At 32.1% G+C, this 12374-nt stretch overlaps 1 pseudogene; it reads left to right on the plus strand.

The window, feature by feature from the left end:
- The first annotated feature begins 8326 nt into the window (after positions 1 to 8326).
- On the plus strand, positions 8327 to 9228 carry LOC148598933 (uncharacterized; annotated as a pseudogene).
- The last annotated feature ends 3146 nt before the right edge of the window (positions 9229 to 12374 follow it).

Raw genomic sequence — 12374 nt, forward strand, 5'->3', positions numbered from 1 at the left:
TTATTTGCCACATCTTTACTTTAAAAAAATCAACAAATTACAATTTCACGTACATGTAGTGATGTTGCTTTACGTTTTTGTTAAGTATATTTGTAATTTACATTTGCGGTGGCTTTCAAAATGTCTGATGTTAGAGTTTAGGATGGAACCAAGTCAGAAAGTAGCTTGCCAGACAACCTCTAGCATTGCTGGAATAAAGACAGGAGACTTTCCACGTCTGAAGAGCAGAATGGCGGATCAAATAAGAAACCTTACAAAAGAATAAGCTGTTATCATTAATCAGGAACTGAAAGAAATTGTAAGCAGAATCAGAAATTTAGAGGAGCGTTATTCTGGAGGGTAAGGAGTACATCCTCTTCAGAGAAAAAACATTGCCAATAAAATATGTATTTTATTAAATACGGAATTTACCGTACCAAATATTCATATTTTCAAATAAATACTTTTTTTTGTATCAGCACAATCATTAATAAAAACTGCATCGAATAGGCTTTAGTTCCACTCGTGTACTCGACTGGTAAACATCCATAACATGATGACAACAAATCAAATAATAGTATGATATTTTATTGAAAACGACAGTTACACGTCACTGAATTAACTCACAGTATTGTAGATATAAATTTTGTCTACTTAACTTTTATACACAAGTTTATGTATTTACTTCATTGTATTCAAATTTACATTATTATCAACTAAATAAAGAACTCCGTTTCTAAAATGAATAAGCAACGACAATAAATGTTACATAAATAAACATACATACATAAGGTTCACATTTTGCATTAACTTCATCATGTTTTGTGCAGGTAATTGTTTTATGCATGAGAGAAATATCATTAAAAGTTTAAATAATTTTGTAGGCTATAAGGAGGTCATTCGACCAAAGGAAAATAAAGAGGAAATCGTAGAGATGATAAGGAGGGACATTATTGGTTTAAATCGTGAAAGAAATGAGCCAGAGGGGGAATTAAGACAGGAACCAATTCCAGTAAATATAAAAGAACTAGGAGGAGATGTTTTTTTCGGATGATGATGAACTACCAATAACATCAAAACAAAAGTCTACAAATGAGCTGGCAAGAAAAGAGTATGAGGCAGTCAAAAAAGGGATAGAAAGAGAAAAAAATGGAGAAATGAAAAATGGAGAACTATTTCATGTTTGTTTTATTTTCTCAGTTTACGAATGCATGTATACGATTGTCACAGTACAAATTAATAAATGGTATTGTCACAATTAAACCACCCGACCTCTAGTACTTCTCCAGATCATACCCAGTTGCGGGGTTTATATAATTTATTTGGTCTATCCGTCCAAACTTGTCGTCAGTTCTATTTTGTATGCAATGGTAGGTTTCAAAAATTGGGATGAAACCTTGAATCTGTTTGATTTTCACAGAATTAAGTTTACGGGAACAGCTTTTTCAGATGGGGAAGGGGTAACTACAAAGAAACATAATCTATTAAGGCTTCAATAGTGGCTTCATTTCTAATTGTTTTCCTACAATCCTTACCAATAATTTGAAGTAGTAAGGGTTGGATCGATTCTTAAATAAATTGGTTAGTTGTAAATGTACCATAATAGGGGAGGGTGAGGAGGATTTAGTAAAAAACAGATTTAGGATTGTCATCTGGTTGTTTTCTGTCTTTTCGAATGAATTTCATTCAAACCATGCTGAATATTTAAAAGCAATAAAAACATGTATTTATTCATAAAGGTTATGCCGAGATTATAGCATATATTGGTTGGAAGGGGTGTGTGATGGCATTTTGTATCTTGAAGTAGACGTACTCAAGTGATAATGTGACTTGGAACACCAATATGCAAAAGTCAAAAAATAAATTATGTAGAATATAATAAAACTAACAAAACTGTACCATTCTCTACCTGGTAAAAACTGTACCATTCTCTACCTGGTAAAAACAGTCACAATGACTGTAAAAAAATAATATTACAAAAACATTTAAAACCTATATAACTGTAAAAGCAGAGGTTATAACCATTACCGCCCCAGCCAGTCCTGTGATGTTTTAGGTGAAGAACCTACATATCAGGTCAATAACGTAGATATATGATATTACTCAATCTTTTTTCCCCGTCCTAATAGTATCTTCCGAATATGATTAAATTCAAGATCAATATAATTTATAATTTAAAAAAAAAACCTCCTGTGCATTTATAACTATGGCATCAAAACATACTAGTTGAAAATGGGAATGCATTTTATTGTTGAGTTCATAAATGTCTGCAAATAATAACGGGACGGATAAGGGGAATACTTTTACTTCAGTTATTTTTAGGTCTGTTTTTTTCTGTTTGTGTTTAACTAGTTCGCGAGGTATGCTTACAAAAATATTGGACATGCAAAAAAACCGAATTTTAAGACATTCCAAAAAGCACATATAAGATAGGATATGTGAACAAAAATATATAAACCAAATCATCTTCAAATTGGTATATTATGCATATATGTTTATAATCATTACCGACATAATAAAAACACTGTCTACATGAAAAGGACTAGAGAAAAAATAAGCAAGGGAACCAAGGTTATAGCGGTAATAAAAAAATGTAATCCAGGGGCAAAGACCAGACATGGAAAACAGTCCACTGCTGATTTCAGGAAAATTTACACATCGGGATTAGCAACCCTTCGATAGCAGCAATGTCCTCTTTAGTTGGTACTGTCAATAAAAAAATTATACATATGCTATAGGTAGTGTATTTTTTTTTAAATTACTAGCACATTCATCGATATATACATGTTCACTGTTAATCATAGAGTGAGTAACTACTTCAATCAAGTGTAAGAATGTGTAATAACATTTCCACCAGACATTTACATGTGTAAATGGTGTTAATTTGTACAGGCACATTAAACATATTTTTATTTGTTTATTCGATGCCTTATTTAAAATAAGCAAATTACAAATAAAATATCAATCTTTGATTTATTTCTAAATACTTCTCTGTCTTCTGCATGCTCCTGTGGCTGTGTATCGAAATTTTCAAAATTGTAAACCAATCTCCATGCATTTAGCATGGATGTTAATGATGGCTGACAATATGTGGAGTTTGATGTACTAGATGTTAGAATATACTGTTGAATATATTGAGGAAATTTTGCCATTTCCTGATAAGTGCTAGCCAGCTGCACTGAAGGAGGAAATTTAGTAGCAGAAATTGGTGACTGATGAAATCTGATCTTTATATGCTTCAAACGGCTTTAAAGATTTTGAAAAGAGGTTATTACCGGTAAAGGTGCCTACTGTGTCTACGATCTAATGACATTAATAAAGAATCCTAATTCTGAGTTGTAAATTGTTCTCAGATTCTGATGTAACAACTTGAGACATCAAATCGTACATGATTATAGATCTAGATTAACTAGCATCAGTTTCACTTTTCTTTTAGATATTCTTTTCTTGCACTGGTCCCATTGTTTTAGTAGTAAACTTTGTCAATTTTTCTTCATTATCTGTCAAAAACAAAAATAAAAAAAATATTATTCAATAGTTCAATATACTCACAAATGTCTACTAGACTAGACTGCTAACAAAAACAAATGCCCCTTCCACAGGTTAAGCGTTAGAAATGCACTTATTTTTCATAATTTGTTTACTTGAAAAGTCTTACGGTTAAAAAAAATTGGAAGAACGAGTGGGTTATATACGAGAATCAGTGCAACTTTTCTCAATGTTCCTATCTCCTGTGCCTGTTTTATACGGTTTGTGATAATAACGGTCAAATAGTTCCATAGATCTCCTGTACTTGGCATCAAGTATAATGAAATTTCACAATGACCACGAAACCAATATTATCAGTACTGAACAAGTCATTAGCTGATATTGGAGCTAAATTTAACAACATAGGAATCACAATGTCGGACTAGGTAATGAAAAAAAAGAATCCGAAAATTGTACATGAATGTTATTTGATCTCCTGTGAAGGAGCGTGTACAGAGTATGATTTTACAACCTTTGTTCCCAGATTCTTCATTCATGGCTCGTGGACATTTATAATAAGCTCCAAATTATTTCAAAAGATGTTTTTGAATGCTTTTTTAAATATATAGAATAAAAACGATGAACATATACATGTATATCATATTTCAAGCGAACATCGTCTGTATCTCGACAACGATACTAATTAAATTCGGTGCAAATAATAACAGACAACGCTAGGTAGATTCTCTAGCGAAAAATACTCCGGCGTTTAAATCTATGTCGATAAGGTACCGACAATAATTATCTTAAAAGAAAATAGGAACTTACCTGTAGTTTGATGATGGTACCATTGTACTTGTTTTTCCCCCACTTAATTGTAATTTTTGATATTTCTCGACGCTCCGATTAAAAGTTAAGGTCATTTTTGTTTAGTCAAACAACACGTAGACTGGCATCTTACATTAGATAAATACAAGTATTCATGACTATTTCACGGAATTCAACTGTTAAACACACAAGATATTAAATTTCTTCAAAGCGAGATGACGGATATTTGAAGTTGATGGCCGAAGAATGAGGTATTCACGGGTTTTGGGGATTTTTTCTTTAGAAAAAATGATTACCGAGTATTCATTTACTTTGACTAAAAATTGATATTACATTTGAAAAGCAAATTTATAAGGTGTGCAAAGGAAATTTGTTCCATTTTAAGCACCACTGTTTCAAGACCAATAATGCATTTTCATGCGATGATCCTCTTTGGTGTTAATAATAAAACTAATGATCAAATTTCTGCATGAGAAAAATGGACGAACCTCGAATGAAAAAGAGGAGAGGTCCTTATGGAAAAATAAAAGAAAAAAGTAATGACAAAAATAATTTCATGGTAGAAGACGTGGCGTCAGTTTCTATCGAAACTATTGATAATATCAGAGGTACAGATCCCGAGTCGGAGCGAAGGGAAACTCTGACGTAACAATTGATTGCAGAGTCATCTGGAACAGACAATGGGATGAGAGTTCAATATATTTTATGCACATATATACAGGGTAACTACTCACTGGCGATATTGTGAAATTCGTATTGTCCATAAAGACTTAATTATTTTTGGAAATGCTATTACATCAATCTTTTAGCGAATTAACCTCATAAATTTGGCAAATGGGATTCCGGTCACAATAGGTCCACAACATCGGAGATAATAATTCTTTAAACACTGATATGAACAGTTAAAGTACTAGTATAGTAAAAATAGTAATTAAATAAGCATGAAACTAGCAATACGAGTTCCGAATTATACCAACCGTATTTGTTTCGTCTATTACATATTGTTTTTATCTCAAACAGGCACACGAGTTTTTTATAGGACTTTCATTCACGAATTAACTAATTTAAGTCTAAAGACAAAACGAATTTTAAGAAGCTAATGATGTATATTACTTCTTATAGTTATTTGGTGAAGGGGTATTTTAATTTAGTTTTATTGTGTCAAACTTTCTTTAAAAGTCTTTCCCGACTCTCTTTTTGCCGAGTTGTCTTGTCTTGTATAGGCAATCCACCCTATGATGAGGGTAAAAAAAATAAATAAAATAAAATAAAAAAAAAGTGTGAGTGGCTTATTTACGGTGCTTTTTTATACAACATATGTGAAAACCCATGCATATTGCAACACCCATTGTTTTCATTCAATTTATAGAAGGGTCCTGATTTGGCAGTCAATATTTTTTACTAATAAAAGAAAAATACATAATGTAGATGATGAACATAATGAAGAAATTGAATCAGTTACATCATGTGATACCTATGACGTGGGCATTACAGATGATGAACATGAGATTTGGTTTCATGTATCAGATAATAGTGAGGAAGAGGCCAATTGGACCGATAAGACTAAGACTAAGACTATAGTCGGGTCTCAATATAACATAAAACATAAGCTTTGTATGATACTTATAACATAACATAATAAATAATAAAACAAGACACATACAAGAAGCACAGCACAAAAAATTCTCCAGACACACACAATACAGTGAAATAAATAATAAATGTTAGTTGAGATACTGTGTACCTAAATGGTTGGAAAAATAAAACTAGAACTAGGAGCAACTAAAAAACGTAGGATCTGCATGAGTTGCCATTCTAGTTATTAATGATGATTTTATACGGGTCCAAATATGACTGAGAACGAATTTTATTTGGCAGTTCATTCCAGAATGTAGCCCCAATATACCTTACTGAGTGTAAACCAAATCCTGTTGTTCTTACCCTAGGAACTTCTGCCAAATTGTCCTTCCTAAAGTAGTAATTAGATTGTTTTAAAGTTATAATGTCATGTAAATATGTTGGAGACTTTTTATGGATAATATTAAAAACTTCTATTGTCATATAGCGAAGACGTCTTATGTTAAGAGATGGAAAACCAGATTTTAAAAGTAATTCTTCATATGTACATTCATTATTCTAACAAAATAAGTGTAAGTGTAAATTAAGTGTATTTTCTTTTGTATTGGCCTTCCTATAGAAATGACAAACCACTGGAGAGTAATTAAAATTAGACATTATAAAAGAAAAGAAAATTGTTAACCTTCCCAATTTTGACAAATGTTTTCCAATGCGTTTTAAAACGTTTAACTGCCTTGACGCTTTTTTTTTACATATATTTTTAATGTGAGTAGTGAATTTCATTTGATAATCAATTGTCACCCCCAGGAGCTTCACTTCATCTTGACAAACATTTTTGTTCCCGTCCAAATTAAATTTTAGATCCCTATTTTTAGTCTTTTTACCAATCGTAATTGCCTGGAATTTTTCCGGATTAGTCTTCATGTGATTATTTGAAAACAAATTTATTAAAGTAGCACTTTTATTTTCTAAAGTTTTGACTAATCCTTCGATGTCTAAGCTTGAGTGTGACATCATCTGCATAGTTATATAAAGTACTTTCTGTAACAAAAGTGAAAATATCGTTTAAGAATATAGTAAACAGTACAGGTCCAAGAATAGAACCTTGGGAAACTGCTTTATATATATTTTGCCATGTACTTAATACAGACCTTACTCTGACACACTGTGTTCTATCAGATAAATAACTATATATTAAATCAACAGCATTTTCAGATAGACCATAAGATTTTACCTTTAGTAACATAAAATCATGTGGTGGGCAGTGGAGGCCTATGAGGGGTCTATCACCACAACAGCAACATATTTATTTATTTTCATCGATTGCTTTTTCCAGTCCTCAATTACTTTTAGTAATGCAGTATTACAGTCGTACCCTGGCCTAAAGGCAGATAAAAAGGGATGCAAAATCTTATCAAAATAAACAATTAGCTGCTGGTAAATGGCTCTCTCAAAGATCTTCGACATTCAGGTAAAATACTAACAGGTCTGTAGTTTCCGACCTCAAGTTGGCTATTTTTCTTATGCAATGGTACTACCTGAGCCTTTTTAAAAGCGTCAGGAAATGGTATTTTTTTTCTAATGACATATTCACAAGTCTAGTGATAGGCTCTAATAAAGCTGATTTTAACATTTTTAACATTTTTACAGATATACATGTACCATCTATTCCGGTCGCTTTATTTACATTTATTTTTTTTTATCTGCTTTTCAAAAAATCGTAATTGTTTATTCATGAAATGTGCTTGCTTTACAACGTTTTTGCGTCTTTTCTTTGGAATATGTTAATCAACAATTTTAATTTTTTTTCTGATTGAAAGTTTATGTCTTCTGCATGGTCAATTTTGCATGAAAGTTCTGCATTTGTCAGGTCTTTGATGAAATCTTCTTCATTTAAATGTTTGTAGCGTCGCGTAAGCCACAGTTGAAGTTGGTTACATTTTGTAAAAGATTTTTACGGTTTGTAAGAATTATATCATTCAATGTTAGATCGGAACATTTCGTGAAGCATGTCGGCCCTTTTATAATGTTTCCCAGATCACAAATATCAAGTATATTTATTAATAGAGCACTTTTCTCTTTTGATTGAAAGTCATAATTCAGATCAGCCAAGACTATTATGTTGTCATATTTCACTGACATTTGGTCATAAGTTTTAATGTTTTTTAAACACCATTTGTAAAACCGTTGTCCGAGATTGTTTGTGGTCGGTACAGTCCTAATATTAACCACTTTTTATTAATGACGGATATTTCTACTGAAATTGACCCAACGATATTGTATTCTAGGTCTCATTTTCTGTAGCAGTATCGCGCTTAACACTATAATGAACCAATTAACTCTAGAGCCAAAACTTATGGAACATTGATGTTATTATAAGCAACATTTTGCTGTAATCATAACATTACTTGAGATGGAATACAACAGTTCTTCCTTCAAAGAGCTTTATGTGTAACTGTAATCAATACAATGATACAATAGTGCATTCAGGTGCTGGAAATGTCTTAAAAATGAAACACAGCAACAGTAGGAAAAGGTCACAGCCTTGCATTCCCATACATACCTGATACTCCAAAGGGACCAAGTAGAATTCCCAAATCTGTAAAAAGTTATGCTAGACAAGCAGTGTTAGAAAAGAAAAAAATCCATGGAATAAAAGGACCATCTTGGCTACTTTTCCCCCAAGTTCAACATACAAAACGGTATATCTTTTGATTACATTTATGAAATATTACTTGGCTTACAGAGGTTACTGATTCGACTTTGGTTTTCTGCTGACTTCTACAAATGTAGTATTAGTAGAAATGATTCAGTCTGTATTGTAGATGAAAGACTCCCTAAATCGACTTACAAGGACCTTATGTACTGGAAAGCATCTGAATTTAGATCTTTCTACAATTCTATAAGGCCATTGTTCTGCAGGGAATATTAAATCATCGACAATACAGTCATGATCAACTCATTGTTAATTATATGCAAATTCTGTTGAAGACTGGTTCTACTGATTAGAAAGTATGCTATGCAGAAAGTTGTTGTACAACATTTGAGTAAAAGTTTGTATGATGAATAATATATGACTCTCAATGTGCACCAGCAATTTCATCTTGCAGACAGTGTAAGAGATTTAGGCCCTTTATATACAAACAATTGTTTTTCTTTTGAAGATTCAAATGGGTTTGTAGTAAAAAAATGATACAAGGCAATCAAGGCATTGACTACCAAATAGCTGCTGGTATATCATTTTGCAAGGAGTTACCTGACTGAAAAACAAATGTTTTAAGAAAGGGTTCGAAATAGGAGGAGCTTTGTAATAGAATGAATTCTCCATATTCCCTAAAAGAGGCTTTAAAAGTTTTGATGACATTTATGTTTTAGGCTCAATAAAAAGGACTGTCACAAATCAAGAATTTCAAGCACTTTCAAATATTGTGGAGAATTTTCACAGGTAGAAGATTTTTTTATGTTTTAAAAATAATCCAGGGAACCAAGGTTATAAGAGAATTTAATTACATCAAATGTTGATTTATAGTTAAGAATAAAAAAAGAGATAATTCCTATATTTTATTTCGTGATCACAGTAGTAAAGTTTTCAGCAGTTATCAAACTAAGATAATGAAGAGAATGCTATTGTTAAAATCTATCTTGAAAACAAATAATCTAAACGAAAATGTTAACACAATTGTTGTTGAAATAACAGATGAGCTTAAGGTTTTTTCGGTGAAATAGTAATCAAGGGAACCAATGTTATAGCGGTAATCAAAAGAAAGTATTCCAGGGACAAAGCCCAAACATGGAAAACAGACATACACAACAAAGAATATAAAGTAACTAAAATTAAAATACAAAGTAACAAAAGAGTAATCAAAGGAACCAAGGTTATAGCGGTAATCAAAAGAATGTAATCCAGGGACAAAGCCCAAACATGGAAAACAGACATTCACAACAAAGAACATAAAGTAACTAAAATCAAACATACAAAGTAACAAAAGTAAATGAGCAACTCGGACTCCACTAAAACTGGGTGTATCGACCAGGTGCACTGAAGCCGTGAACCTTTCGTGACATTGTCTTAATGCAACAACACCCAATTATATATGTTGCAAGAGTAATTAAGAAAACCCACATTCTAGTTAAAATCAAAAGAATGTAATCTAGGGACAAAGACCAGATAGGGAAAACAGATACATGTAATCACAACACATATATTGTTGTATTATTCAAATGGAAACAATTTGTTAAATTCATTCATAAATAATCTTTGAAATTCATAAACGCATATATTCATCTTCACATTTTAAGTGATATGATACGTGCCTAATTATATTTTAAAGATTATTAAAAAAAAAAAAAAAAAAAGAAAAAAAAAACCAACAAACAGTCAATTTCCAACAAGAACTAAAAAATCTGGTATGTTGGAAAACAGCAACAATCAACTGCTCCTGAGTTGCAAAACAATGATATGTACGATAAAGTTCGCGTAAGTGCAGACATGCCGAGCAATAACAATGATTTTGAAACGATGCCATCGGTTTTTAATGCAAATACATAATTAGTCTCTTTAGGTTACAATTCATTTTTGTTTTGTTTTCCATTCAACACTGTAGTACATGTATTATGGCAATTATATTTTTAATGAGGCATAGGGTGGGTCGTGTTTTCTCCTTATCATCCTTGAAATTGTAATAGTTTTTGCCTAAATTGTTTTTTAACGTTATCATTTTCTATGACATTCATCATAATTAACTTATACTGATGTTTTGACATATCCTGCATTGTAGGGATCTGGAGCACATATAAGTTAAATTACTTACAACAAGAATATTTTTTCTGTCAAAAATAAATAAACAACAAATATCTGTTTTCGATCATTATCGAGAAGAAAATGGAAAAAAAAGAAAAGTTGATTGGTATCGATAAACTATTTTTAAAACTTACAATGAGAGATCTGGTGCTGTCCGTAAGGACAGCAAAGATAATTCAAGAACGTTGAAGATTTGGATGCTCGCATTTATTTATGCAATTTCTACCATACAAATGTAACAAAGAATGGAGTCTAAACTCTTCACAGAAGTTAAACGACCCGCATACAAGTCAACCCAATTCTACTAGGATCAAGAGCTTTATTTGTATTTAGGAAGCATCAGTTTGTTCAATTTTATTCTTTGAAATATCATAATTGTTGATTAATAGAAAGATATATTAAAAGATTTATTTAGTTTTGTTGTGAGGTACTAACAAATAATAACACATATAATCAATGTGATGAATTTTAGTATGAACGAGACCAGGATTATGTACCGCTACTTGCTGTTTGGACTAACAAAGGTACAGAACAGTATAATACAACTCTACCAGGATCTAGAACGTCGTTGAACTTACGAATGATTGAATGACATTTGGAAAAATACTTTCGGCTGAAATTGTCAATAGTAAACAATAGTTACATTTTCCACATATGTTAGTTCAACAGTTCAGCAGGTAGCTATGTTAGGTATTCAGAAAATTTAAAAGTATTCTTCCAACTCTGCACGTAAAACGACCCTACGGTACTTGCACACTATGCACAAATTAAACGCTATACCAGAAATGCCACACGTTCCAGGAAGTGTAAATGCTACCGGAATACACCAGTTTACCCACCAACCTCACGTCGTTTTTGTTAGTTTACCTTTGTGATTAGTTAAGTTCTTCCTTCATACCGATGTTACTTGAATATTATCAATATGATGTCAAGATACTATTAAGTGGTCCTACAACCATGACAAAGGCAGTTGTGCACATACGATATTATCAAAGTACATGGTAATAGAAACGCCACGTGTCTTATGAGAACAGCAATCCAACAAATGAAATTCTGTATTTTTTAAGAAGTTTGTTTGAATGTTTTGTACTGTTTTTAATTATTTATTGTCGGGTTGAGTGTCAAGATATTAAACAAGCTACTTATGATTGTGATCCTTGCCTCTTATTCAACATTATTATAATGACCCTTACCAAGACCGAAGTTTGTAAATAAAACACACACACACACAAGATGAAGGAAGTAATAATTATAGTCTAGAAATAAGGAAGAACAATGTGTATTGTCCGTCATATGTGGTTGTTTGTAGCCGCGGCATATTCTGCTGATGTATCATTATCTGGTATGAATTATTAATTTAATATAGCGGTAATCAAAAGAATGTAATCCAGGGACAAAGACCAGATATGGAAAACAGACATACACAACAAAGAACATAAAATAACTAAAATCATACATACAAAGTAACAAAAGCAAATGAGCAACTCGGACTCCACTAAAAACTGGGAGCATGGACAGGTGCACCGGTAGGGTAAGCGTCCTCTGCTTTTCTAGAAACACCTGCCGAGTTGCTCATGAAAAGTCAAGTCCGGAGTAGACATACGAGGAAAGGAAAACTATGACCCGTTGAATAAATCAGTTTTTATGGTGCAAATGGATTCACCATAATGATCCACGAGTTCATGATGACGACCATAAAATGTCTGTAGTGATGACTTCA

Source organism: Perna viridis, chromosome 14 (genome assembly GCF_037379345.1).
Source record: "Perna viridis isolate PV_CMFRI_1.1 ecotype Kerala chromosome 14, ASM3737934v1, whole genome shotgun sequence".
In the NCBI taxonomy this organism is placed as follows: Eukaryota; Metazoa; Mollusca; class Bivalvia; order Mytilida; family Mytilidae; genus Perna; species Perna viridis.